The sequence below is a fragment of the Spea bombifrons genome, chromosome 6 (genome assembly GCF_027358695.1).
Source record: "Spea bombifrons isolate aSpeBom1 chromosome 6, aSpeBom1.2.pri, whole genome shotgun sequence".
NCBI classification, from domain to species: Eukaryota; Metazoa; Chordata; class Amphibia; order Anura; family Pelobatidae; genus Spea; species Spea bombifrons.
This window is the reverse complement of record NC_071092.1, coordinates 27,884,161-27,898,368: the sequence shown is the minus strand read 5'-3', so window position 1 is coordinate 27,898,368 and position 14,208 is coordinate 27,884,161.

Sequence of the window (14,208 nt, the reverse complement as noted above, 5' to 3'; positions counted from 1 at the left end):
AAAGGTCCATGTTTTAAACTCATAAGTCAAAATAATTTTCACCGGGAAAGTCCATCTATACCGGATGCCATTTTGTCTTAGAATTTCAGTTGATTGCGCAAATTGCCGTCTTTTCATTCGAGTATAATATGATAGGTCCGGAAAAATCTTTATTTTGTTAAATTGTTCTTGCGGTGTTACTTCTCTATATGCTCTCAAAATTTTTTCTTTTATATTTAAATCTCTGCAAAGAATAAGGACATCCCGGGGAATCTCTGAGGATAAATTGGCTGCTTTTGCTGTCCTATAGCAGCGTTCCCATATAGGAGCGTGTTCTTCTTGTATTATTCCAATACTTGCTAAGTATTCTTTAAGGTATTTTTCCAAATTTTCTTTAGAGGCCGATTCTGTGATCCCCCTTATTCTTAGATTCCGATTTCTTGAGTGATCTTCTAAGTCTGCCAGTTTTTGCTCTAATATTTGAAGTTTTATGTTATTCTGTTTAATGTTATCTTGATGATTTAAGTCCATCATAATTAAATTTTCAATTTTTTCTTCATTGGATTTTACGCGAGTAGCCACCGCTAGAAGGTCGGATTTCAGATCTAGAATCTGTGTGTGAATTTCTTGCTTTATTCTTTCAAATTGTGTATCAAGCGCTATTTTCAGATGTTCTTGAATTTGAAATGTAAGATCTACAGCTGGTGAACTTCTAGTATGTTGTTCCTCTTCCCCCGAACTGGATCTGTTCAACAGAGGGTCTAAATCTTGTCTCTCCATTTCAGGTTTAGAGGTTTGGGGAGAGAAGAAAGACAATCTTTTATCTGATCTATCCTTCTTTTCGTCTCTCTTTTCTCTCTTTCAGGAGACAGCTGAATATTTTTTTATTGTGAGCATTAGATTCTTAATTGATTTATCGGGCTCTTCTACTGTTATGAGAACATCATCAGCATAAAGACATATTTTTAATTCTTCTTGTAAAAAGCGGAGCCCTTTAATTTTTTCATTATATCTTATAGCTATAGCTAATAGCTCTATATTCATTATATAGAGCAGAGGTGATAAAGGACAACCTTGTCGAGTCCCATTTTTAAGATCAAACCAGTCTGCTTTAATATTTTGGCCAATCGTTCTTGCCGTTAGATTCGAATATAAAGCCCGAATAGCAGACACTACTTGGCCATTAAATCCGTATGCCTTTAGCGATTGGAACATGAAGTCCCAATTTACCCGGTCGAAGGCCTTCTCAGCATCCAGTGCTAGTAGGCATAGTGGTATTTTCTCTACATTTGCGTAATCTAATGTGTCAATGGTACGCCTGACATTATTATATGCCTGTCTTTCAGAGATAAAACCTATCTGATCCGGGTGAATTATAATTGATATTATCGGTTTTAATCTCTCTGCCCAGATAGTAGCGTAAATCTTCATGTCAACATTGATCAATGAAATGGGCCTGGAGCTTCTTACATCCTCTTCTTTTTTATCATTCTTTAGTATTGGGAGTATATTAGCTCTTAGAAGTTCTTCCGGGGCCGTCCCTTGTATACTAATTTCATTAAACATCTCAGTTAGTATCTTACTAATATTGCCAACCAAATTTTTATAAAATTCTCCAGTAAAACCGTCAGGTCCTGGGCTTTTTTGGTTTTTAAGCTTTTGTATAGCTTTTACTACCTCTGCTTCTTCAATAGATCTATTTAATACTATAAGTTGTTCCTTATTAATCTTTGGAATGGGTAGCTCTTGTAAATATTTTTTCATCTCTTCCAAACTTGTCTTAGTCTCTAGATTATATAAAGATTTATAATATTCATTGAATATCTTCCCAATAGCCTCTGGAGTCATAAATTTTTTTTCTTTTTCTATTATTTTATAAATTCGTTCTTTTGCTAATTTTTTTTTTAGTCTGTTTGATAGACTTTTGTCTACTCTATTGTTCGTAAAGTATAGATTTTGTTTTAGTCTTTCTAAATTTTTATTAGTTTTCTCCATTTCCAATTCGTTTATTCTTTTCTTTACTTGACTTATGTTGACGGATCTAAATTTAGTTGGTGACCTTTTATTAAATGTCTCCAATTCTTCTAATTTTATATAGAGAGAGGATAAATCCATACCCCTTTTTTTATTTTCTCTCGCCCCTATTTTAATCAAGTGTCCCCTAATGACACATTTATATGCACACCAAAGAGTTGTGCGTAATATTTGTTTATCATCGTTCTCTTGAAAATACAAATTAGTAATTTCTTTTACATATTCTAGGTGATTCTGCTGTCTCAAAAGGGTGGGATTTAATCTCCATTCTCTCCTCTTATTGCCCACAATCAAATCAATGCGTGCATATGATACTTGCGGGGCAGAGAAATGTGTAAACTCTTTAATCGATGGATTAAATATTCTCCATATATCAAATAATTGATTTTTTTTCAAAAAATTTGTCAGTAATTTGGCTGTTTTAATCACTCTATTATCGACTGGTTTACCTCTCATTATCATCTTATCCATCGTTACGTCAGGAATGCAATTAAAGTCTCCTGCCATTATAATTGTACCCTTGGCATATTTCTCTATCTTAATGATTAATTTTTCCAAGAAAGTCATTGGGTTATTATTCGGTGCATACAAATTAATTAAAGTGAAGAATTCATTCTGTATTACGCACACGATAATTATATATCTAGCTTCTTCATCAGTCTCCTGGAATATAATATCTACATTAATATTCGATGTAAACAATATCGCAACACCCCTTTTTTTTTCTGCTAAGGAGGCAGATATCACCTTAGATATATTTTTACCTTTGATATGATTTTCTTTTGATTTAAGCCAGTGAGTTTCTTGTATAAAGCAGATATCGATTTTTTCTGTCTTTATCAATTTTAGTAAACCCACCCTTTTGTATGGACTGTTTAAACCTTGTGGATTTAATGCTAAAAAACGTACCATCTCATTTTACATTTTGGCTGCACGAGTACCGGGCTTCGACATATAACATCAAACTGACAAGAAAATATCAAAAAAGAAAAAAAAACTAACACCATATACATAAAAAACATACAATCAGAACATAGATACATTATGTTCTTCTTTGTGTTCGACTCAGACAGCCTGTCTGAGTGGAACCTAGAGGTCCTACCCATCATCCTGGACCTTTTTACATAGAACCACATTTACTAATGTGGATTACCTCAATAAAGATGAACTAAAAAGATTCGCGGGCCAACGATACCAAAACAAAAAAAAAAAAGAAAAGAATTATACTAAAAAATGTGCTAAGCTCATGTGTATATACCTAGTGAGACAATGTAAAATAATAACTATTATGTAGTGTTAATTTGTGTATTAGTGAATGTGATACTTAATAATAATAGCCTATTGTTGGGCAGTAATCCCAGTGATTAGCTTGTAGTGTAAATAAAAACAATCGAAAAGAAAAAAAAAAAAAAATATGTGAATTTCGCGTGAAAAGTACTTAAATCATGTGTATATGCCTAATGGGGCAATTGTACCTAATATGTATGTTTACAAAAAATTCCAACTAAGTGGATATGTGTTGGAATAACAAAATAATCAAAATCCCACAATAGTGGGTTAATACATAATAATAATTAATGTATTAAAAAGTGTAGTGCGTAATAATACAGTCTAATGTTGGGCTATAGTCCCAATAAATAATTAGTAGTGTATATACAACAATTATTGAATTTAACGTGAAAATGTGATTTGCCTAGTGAGGCAGTGTAGCCTAAACAAAAATATCTTTTATGTTTTTTGTGTCCTATGGTGAATTGTGTTAAAAAAAACAAAAAAAAAATGGGTGCGTCATTATATATCTACGCAACTTCCCCAGTGTTAAATTCCTTTCATTTAACATTTTAAGACTAATAATTTAATTTTCCATCCTTCGTACACTTGTTTGGGGAAGTCCATATTATATGTTTTGTCCTTCTGAAAATGTCTTTGACTTGATAAAATATATCTACGTAGTTCCCTTGGTATTAAGATCTCTTCGTGTTAGCAGAAATATTTTTAGTTTTCTACCATTCTTGTGCTTTTTCAGGGGAGTCCATAATATATATTTGTCCTTCTAAAAATATCTTCAGTTTTGTTGGAAAACACCATGTGTATCGTATGTTATTATCTCTAAGTAACTTAGTAATATCTATATTGAATTCTTTGCTGGCGGGTTCTCCGTGATAAATCTTGGTAGAAAATTAGATTTTTGAATCGATCATCTTTAGATTTATACTGTCTTGATATTGAATAAATATATTGTCGACTTCTGAAAGTTGTAAATTGGATAATCACATCTCTAGGATCTTCAGGTGGGATAGATTTAGGTTTCTGTATCCTATATACTTTATCTATCACTTTGTCAGATTGCTTTTCTTTCAGGCCCATCTCTTGGAAAATCTTTTGGCATTATTTTTTCGGATAGTCCCCTGATTCTTAAATTATTGCTCCGGGATTTATTTTCAGCCTCTTCTAGTTTATTTTCCAGAAGGGATATTTTATCTTCCAATGTAGTCATAATACCGTATTTGCTCGATTATAAGACGAGGTTTTTTTCAGAGCAAATGCTCTGAAAAATAACCCTCGTCTTGTAATCGGGGTCGTCTTCTAATCAGACCTCAAATGAGGTCTGACTATTAGACTAAGATCCAGATCCCCCGCATCGCTGCAGGGGACCTGGATCCTCCTGTGCGGTAACCTCAGCTGCTGCCGGCGTCTATCACCGAGCGCCGGCGAAAGTGCCGGCAGCAGCCGAGGTTGCATAAGCGCATACCTTCCCGGGATAGCCCGTCCACTGTGGGGAAGCAGAGCCGGTTGGGGAGATTCATCCAGAAGACCGGAACCCGGCGGTACTGCGCTGTCCCTGCACAGACCTCTTCAATTTTCTGGAGGAGGCGGGGCCTAGCAGGGTCACACAGCGTCATGCTGTAATCCCGCGGGAGCTGCAGCAAGCGCTGAGGCATCGCAGTGAGTGAAGTGCCTGAGTGAGTAGGTAAGTGTCTGGGTGGGTAGGTAAGTGTAAGTGTCTGGGTGGGTAGGTAAGTGTCTGGGTGGGTAGGTAAGTGTAAGTGTCTGGGTGGGTAGGTAAGTGTCTGGGTGGGTAGGGAAGTGTAAGTGTCTCAGTGGGTAGGTAAGTGTCTGGGTGGGTAGGGAAGTGTAAGTGTCTCAGTGGGTAGGTAAGTGTCTGGGTGGGTAGGTAAGTGTAAGTGTCTCAGTGGGTAGGTAAGTGTCTGGGTGGGTAGGTAAGTGTAAGTGTCTGAGTGGGTAGGTAAGTGTAAGTGTCTCAGTGGGTAGGTAAGTGTCTGGGTGGGTAGGTAAGTGTAAGTGTCTCAGTGGGTAGGTAAGTGTCTGGGTGGGTAGGGAAGTGTAAGTTTCTGAGTGAGTAGGTAAGTGTCTGGGTGGGTAGGTAAGTGTAAGTGTCTGAGTGGGTAGGTAAGTGTAAGTGTCTGGGTGGGTAGGTAAGTGTCTGGGTGGGTAGGTAAGTGTAAGTGTCTGGGTGGGTAGGTAAGTGTAAGTGTCTGGGTGGGTAGGTAAGTGTCTGGGTGGGTAGGGAAGTGTAAGTGTCTGGGTGGGTAGGTAAGTGTCTGGGTGGGTAGGGAAGTGGAAGTGTCTCAGTGGGTAGGTAAGTGTCTGGGTGGGTAGGGAAGTGTAAGTGTCTCAGTGGGTAGGTAAGTGTCTGGGTGGGTGGGTAGGTAGGTGTCTGGGTGGGTAGTGTCTGAGTATGTAAGTGTCCCCCTATATGCCACTCTGTCCCATGATATGCCTTTTAACCCCCTATATGCCAGAGTGGCATATAGGGGGTTAAAAGGCATATCATGGGACAGAGTGGCATATAGGAGGGTATAAGGCATGCCTGGGGGCAGATGTGCATAACTGGAGGGCAGGTTGGTAAATAAAAGGAAATTAAAAACAAACAAATAGTTTACATGAATTATTATTTATTTACTAGTAAAACTTTTTTCCTATGGGGTCGTCTTATAATCAGGCTTTTTCTTTTTTTCCTAAATTAATATTCAGATTTTGGGGGGTCGTCTTATAATCGGGGTCGTCTTATAATCGAGCAAATACGGTAATTTGATTTTGTTAAACATTAATTTCTTCATACTTTTTTTCCACGCCTGTAAGGCGCTCAGCAATGCTTGCAATATCTGTTTTTATATCTGAAAAATAACTTTTCAATTCATACTTTATTTGTTTAAGTTGATATTCCGCGCAGGTTTGAATACATGATTGCAGGTATTCCTGGGTAATTAATCCTTCTTGTTTTGTATTAGCTTTCAATGTATTCTCTTTATTAATAGACTCATCTATTTCTTCCACTGGTTCTGCTATTGGCAATAAAGTACTCTGGTCTAAATCATCGGAGGTCTGATCCAAATTTTTTTTCTTTTGGGGGACTGGTGAAAATAGAGCAACCAGCTTTTTTTTCTTTCTTATTTTCTTGTTCATTCTTTCTTTCTTTCTTCTTTTCCTCAGCTGTTTTCCTTTGGGACATCTTTATTTTATTGTTTCATCAATATATTGCTTTAATGTAAAATTCTTTAGTCCTTATCGCTTCCTTTTAATTCTCTTTAGAGTTGGAACTGCATCCACATATAATCCAATTTATATTTTATACTTCACTTCCCTCCGAACAATTTTCATTACTTCATACTCGAACAGCATTAACCAGTTAGTCTCTAGCAATCCCCTCCCCGCAGGAGAACCATTTCATTCACAGTCACAAGCAAATAAATAAACGTATTATAAATAAACGTATTATAATCTCACCAGCACTTAAGAACCGGCCGTTCGTTTCGTAGCTCTCGTTTCCACGAGGCAGGATCAAGGTCTTCCCAATCGCCTTTTTTGTGGCGTTGCCAAAAAATAAGGATTTCTTCTCTCTCTTCTCATATTTTTTTTTTTTTTTTTTCCTTTCCGTCGTCGGGGGGGGGGATTATTGCGTTCAAGTATGTTCAAGTTCAAGTATGTAGAGGGAGTCACGGAGTTTACGGAGCTTACAAAGTTTACCGCGTCACACGGCTAGCATAGCTCTCCCTCCGATTCCATCCCCTCACCTCTCCGGGCACCTCCAGTGTCTATAGCCGGCGTCAGTTATTTGTTTGTTTTTTATTTTTTTTCCAGTACGCAGCCTGCAGTGTGCCGTATCGTTGGTTTTTTTTTTCCCCCCGGTACACAGCTGCAGTATGCAGTATGCCGTAGCCGTAGCGTTTCGCCAGCGACGCACCCGTTGCCTCCGTTTGCCCGCGAACTTTCGACGCTCCGCCCTCCTAGCGTCTCACATCATAACGTCCTGTCGACTTCTATATATTTAAATCTTAATTTCTTCTTTAACGCTATTGACTATATTCTTGCCTAATAAAATTGTCTTAGTTGTATTGAGCTTATAATTTGAGATTTTACTATAGTCTTTTATTTCAGTCATCAAATATTTCAAGGATTCAACTGGTTCGGTAAGAGTAATTAATACGTCGTCTGCATAGAGATTCAGTTTTAAATGATTTGTATTAGTTTGATATCCTTTGATCATATGATTGCATCGAATATTTGCAGCTAAGGGCTCCATAGATATTATGTATAATAAGGGCGATAAGGGACAGTCCTGACGCGTACCATTTTTTAATTGAAACCAAGGGGAACATAGATTTGGACCCACTACCCTAGCTGATGGGTCTGCATATAAAGAAAAGATTGCCCTATGTATCCAACCGGAGATACCGTTCTTTTGTAATACACCGCTTAAAAATTTCCAGCTAACCCGGTCGAAGGCTTTTTCTGCATCGACCGCCATCAGTAACAAAGAAGTTTTAGATCTAGAACAAGCATCTATAATGTCTATAGTTCTTCTTACATTATAGCTAGAAGATCTGCCTGGTACAAAACCTATTTGATCTCTGTGGATTATCTTGTCTAATATCGATTTCATTCTAACTGCCAGTATTGACGAAAATAATTTTACATCTGCATTTATTAAAGAAATCGGACGGTAATTTGTGATAATCGAATAAGATTTACCTTCTTTTAAAATTGGCAAAACGTTAGCTCTCAACATTTCTATTGGAAAACTGCCTTTCTCCACTGTTTCATTGAATAAAGTTGTTAAATGCGGAACTACTTGGATACTAAACACCTTATAGAACAAATTACTAAAGCCATCTGGGCCCGGTGTCTTGTAATTAGCAAGTTTTATAATTTCCTTTTTTACTTCTGTTTCAGTGATAGGTCTATTAAGTGCATCTCTTTGAGCTTTAGAAATGTGAGGTAACTCTGTTCGTGCTAAGTATTCAGTTAGGTCTTTATCTGAACTAGATGTTGGAAGATTATACAGATTTCCATAATATCTATTAAAATAGTTACCAATATCTTTTGGGGTCGTTAATGTCTGATTGCCATCTATTAACTTTATAATTCTATTATTAGCTCTTTGCTTTTTTAACTTATTAGTCAGCATCTTATCAGTCCTATTTCCTCTAGCGTAAAATTTTATTTTCAGCTTTTCCATATTTCTAGTGATTCTTTCAATTAGCCGTTGGTTTATTTGATCTTGAATATCTTTTATTTTTTGTGTTAGTAATTGTGAAGTTGCTAATATGTTTTTTCTTGAAATTATATTTAGCTGACAATAAAGTTCGGATAGTCTTTTACCCTGAGCTTTTTTTTGATTAATATTTATTTTGATAAAATGTCCTCTAATTACGGCTTTAAAAGCGCACCAGTTATTCCTTGAGGAGGTATCACTTGAGATATTATCTTTAAAGTAATTTGCTATCGTATTTTGAAGGGCAGTTTTTTCTTTCTGGCTTTTTAGAATATAGTCTTCCATTCTCCAGGTAGTATTTGTTTTTAGAGAGAATTCGTTTTTAAGAGACAATATTGTGATCTGACCACGTGTTTTCTTTTATACTAATTTTTTCAATATTGTTAATAAGTTCTGCATCTCCCCATATCATGTCGATCCTAGAGTAAGAAAGATGTACTCGTGAAAAATGGGTATATTCTCTTACTTGGGGATTCATAGTCCTCCAAATATCAAATAAGTTATTATAATTTAGGATCTTATTTAGAGCTTTTGCTTGTTTTATCACCTGAGGGTGGATAGTACAGCCTTTAGGTAAATTTTCATCTATATGTGGATCCAAGACACAGTTAAAGTCACCTGCAATCAGACAACTACCCGTTTTGATGTTCTCTACTTGTTCAAGAATTTTATTAAGAAGAGTTACTGGTGAAATATTAGGTAGATATATATTAATAAGGGTAAATTTTTTGTTATTAATTTCACAGATCAAAATTATATATCTACCATCTTCATCCGTTTTTTGATAATCGATTTTAACTTGTATATTATTAGAGAAAATTATAGCAACACCCTTTTTTTTTCTTAGTGCGATCTGAAGAGGAGACTATATTTAAAAAAGAATTTCCTATCTTTTTTATTTTTTCAGTTGGTCTCCAATGAGTTTCTTGTGAAAAACAGATGTCCACTCGTTCTTTTTTTAAATAGTTATGGAGAATTGATCTCTTAAAAATTGTATTCAACCCTTGTGCATTAGCTGAAATGATTTTAACCATTATATCTGGTACACAATTCCCCAATCTCCTCCCACGCCATGACATATAAAACAAACAACATGGTCATATCTATTTGTGACCGACAAACTCTTCCACTATCTGTGGAAGGGCTCCAATAACCCTCCACAGAACCCACCATCACATCAAAAGCAAAGAGGAAACTACCCCTCTTAGATGCGAAGATTATGTCTATTTGACACAAGGTAGGAGGCAATGCCTCGTCGCAGCAGCATCGCATATAAAAGAAATTCACAAGATTATGTATATGAAAGAAAAACATACGGAAATATAAGGACAGTTATGAAATTAGTATAATATATATATTAATATTGGTGCCTAAGAAAATTTATTAATTTAAATGTATTTTTAAATTGTCTTAGTTATATTCAGATAGTGTTATTGATTCAAAATTATTATTGAATTATCTTAATTTTAACAAAAAAAAAAAGAAAAAGAAAAAAAGTAATTATATTGTCTTACTTCCACTATCTAACCATTTCAATATAAAGCAAATTTATTTCATATTTATGGTAAAAATGAGTTATTTATAAACTCCAAAATATTTCAATGAAATTTTTTTTTTCTTATATCGGGGGGGCATAAGACATAACAGGGGGGGCAGTGGCATAAAGGGGCTATAAGGCGTATCAGGAGGCACAGTGGCATAAAGGGGCTATAAGGCGTATCAGAGGGCACAGTGGCATAAAGGGGATATAAGGCGTATCAGGGGGCACAGTGGCATAAAGGGGCTATAAGGCATATCAGGGGGCACAGTGGCATCTCAGTGGCATATAGGGGTAAAAGGCATATCATAGGGCATGGTGGCATATCAAGGGTAAAATGCATATCAGGGGGCATGGTGGCATATCAAGGGTAAAAGGCATATAGGGGGCACAGTGGCATATCGGGGCACTGTGGCATATATATGGGTCTATAAAGGCATGTCAGGGGGCACAGTGGCATATAGAGGGTATAAGGCATATTAGGGGACAGGGTGGCATATAGGGGGCTATAAGGTATATCAGGAGGGGTATAAGGCATATCAGGGGACAGAGTGGCATATAGGAGGTATAAGGGGGCACAGTGGCATCTCTGACATATAGGAGGGTATAAGGCATATATAGGGGCAGAGTAGCATATAGGGGGTATAAGGCATTTCTGGGACAGAGAGGCAAGCTGGGGGTGAGATGTGCATAACTGGACAAAAATAGTTTACAAGAATATTTACTTGTAAAGCTTTTTTTGGTATTTTTGGGGTTCTTTTAAAATATAGCTTTAATTATTATCTCAGTAAAATAAGAAGGCAAATCGTAAAATGCCATTGTAAGTTTTTATTTTAAATAAACGAAAAATTTCCATATTGTTTTTTTTTACTCGATCAATCGATTAATCGAAAAAATAATCGGCCAACTAATCGATTATGAAAATAATCGTTAGTTGCAGCCCTAGGTGTATGTGAGACTGGCTGAAGGCGACTGTGGTGTCTGTTGGCACATCCGGCCTAAGGCTACCGTGATATGGGTGTACGTGAGACTGGCAGAAGGCGACAGTGGCGTCTATTGGCACATCCGGCTTAAGGCGATTGTAATATGGGTGTATGTGATACTGGCTAAATGTGACGACGGTGTCTGTTGGCATATCCGGCCTAAGGCTACCGTGATATGGGTGTATAGGAGACTTGCCGATGGCGACTGTGGTGTCTGTTGGCACATCCGGCCTAAGGCAATTGTGATAAGGGTGTATGTGAGCATGACCAAAGGCAAAGGTGCAGTCTTTTTGCACATCTGGCCTAAGGTGACCGTGATATAGGTGTATGCGAGACTGGCTGAAGGCGACAGTGGTGTCTGGTGGCACATCCGGGCTAAGGCGACCGTGATCTGGGTGTATGCGAGACTGTCCGAAGGTGACGGTATTGTGTGTTGGTGCAGCTGGTATGAAGCGGCTGTAGAAGTGATGTATGTGAGACTGGCCAAAGGCGATGGTGTTGTCTGTTGGCTCATCCGGCCTAAGGCAATTGTGACTGGGGTGTATGTGAGAATAACCAAAGGCAACGGGGTGTCCTTTGGCATATCCGGCCTAAGGAGACCATGAGATGTATGCGAGACTGGCCGTAGGCGACGGTGGTGTGCCTTGACGGAATTGGCCTAGGGATGTATGTTGGCATGTCCAGCCTATGTCAACCATGTCAACGGTGATATGAGTGTATGGGAGATTGGCCGAAGGCAATAGTGGTGTCTGTTGTCTTAACCAACCTAAGACTGTAATAGGGGTAAATCTGGCACATCCAGCCTATGACGACCGTGGTGTGTGTGCATATGAGACAGGCCGAGGGTGACGGTGGTGTTTGTTGGCACGTCCGTCTTAAGATTTCCATGATATGGGTGTTTGTGAAATTGGCAGAAGGCAACTGTGGTGTCTCTTGGCGCATCCTGCCTAAGGCGACAGTGGTGTAGGTGTATGTCAGAGAGACCGAAGTTGATGGTGGTGTCTGTTAGCACCGTTGATTACAGCAACAGTGGTGTGAATGTACATGAGACTGTCTGAAGTCGCCATTGGTGTCTGTTGGCACAACTGTTCTAAGGCTTCCATGATATGGGTGTATGTGATACTGGCCGAAGGTGATTGCGGGGTCTTTTGGCACAACCAGTCTAAGTCGAATGTGGTGGTGGTGTATGTGAGACTGGTCGAAGGAAACAGTATTGTCCCTGAGCAGCCAGTTTTAAGGGGACAGTGGTTTTTCTGCACAACTGGGGGTGTATTTGAAACAGAACGAAGGTGACGCTGGTGTCTGTTTGTGCAATCGGCCGATATGTGTGTTTCTATTTGCAACTAACCTTAGTGTGTATGTGTAACTGACAAAAAGCGATGGTGGGGAGGGTGTCTGTGAGCATGCATATTGTCTTCTCCTTATGTTCTCTGTCATCTGCAGGAAATCAACAGGGATCACTCCAAGGCCGAGGGACAACCTTTTACTGCCATCATTTCTTACTCTCAAGTCCTAGTCAAAATGATGGAATGCAAGCAATCTCACCAGCTTTAGAAGTTTGGAGCATACAGAGATAAATATTAACACTGAGAATGTAAAAGTACAATTGACTTCTAAAACATTCTACATGTTATCTGTCAGCCTCTTAGTGCCCAGAGGGAAGGGCGATTCTTCAGACATGGTTCCCCAGAGGTTTCCCCCACAGGGGTTTTCCTCTCCTGCGTGCTGAAGACTGACTCTTTGTGAGTCCAGAGGTGGCAATTTGTTTTAAATCCTGCTTCTGTTTGCAGATGTTGATTTATTAATAAAGTTTGTTTAGTCTCTTAGATTTGTTTACGTGTATTATTATCTTAATATTTTTTTCCATCCCTTTAAAGCTGCTAGGTGCAGCTTGCATCACAAAGAGTGTAAAGATCATCCAATCGGATGACCGCCCGCACACTCTCCTTGCATGCTGGATCAGTCAGACACAGCGTTCAGGGACAGACGGTGAGAGAAGTGGCAACACATCCACTTCTTGCATGCAGGATCAGTCTGCAGACAGCATGAAGGAAAAAAGACACCCCACTCTTGAAGGTATGTGGTGTGTACAGAGCACAGCAGCTTGTTTGAGGGTAAAGATGGCACTGACAAGCTGTTTAGAGGCACATATGGCACAGAAGCAATAACAAGGTTTTTGGTGCCAAAGATGGCGCTGACATGCTGTTTGGGGCAATTGTGAAACTTGAGTTGCCTGCACAGAGCCCTAATCTTAAACCCACTGAACGCCTTTTGGATGAATGGGAATGCGTATTGCAAGATAGACCTTCATGACTAACATCAGTGAATGGGCACAAATTCCTACAGACAGACTACAAAATATTGTTGAAAACCTTGCCAGAGGTGGTATGTGGGCTTTTAGAATTGGCATGCATGAGTTAGTGTCAATAAACAGAGTTTTGAGTGTTATGTATGTTATGTGTTATGTGTGCAAGGTTCTCTGCAGTGTAGGGTGTCAGTAGTAGTGGTGAGACACAAGAGAATATTCTTGTCTGGGGTGCCACTTGATCTAGGACCAGCACTGGGTGTGTTACCCCTTTTCAGTGATTCCTCCCCTTCTGTTAAGTTACTGTCCTTCTTTCTTAGGAGCATGTGGCAGAAGAGAGGGTATATAACGTACACCTCTATCTAATAACTAACTAAATATTTTAAACCCCTGTATGCTCTTATTCCATAGATGCTCATATATTATTCATAAAGATTATACACACATTAAATATAGGTAAATAATATAACCAAGTTAAGCATAAGAAGATTATGACGGGAAGCCCTGTACCCCGACTGGGTACTCCCACCAAACTAGGATTCCACCACCAGCAGTTAACCCCTTCAGCGCAAGACAGAACCCGTATTGTAGAGAGAAGGGAGATGCCGCTGCATCGGAGCCGCGTTGGCACTGTGGCTAGCCATAGCTTAGCTTATTCAGTGCACGTACTGTCCTGAAAAAGACACTGAGGTAATAGAGCATCCCAACCCAAACAGGACTCATTTTATTTGGAAACACACCAGTATTTAAGCAGCACAAAGGGGTAATGTACCATATTTGCTCGATTATATGCGGCACGTAGGGGGTTAAATGGCATATCATGGGGCACAGTGGCATTTAGAGGGTTAAAAGG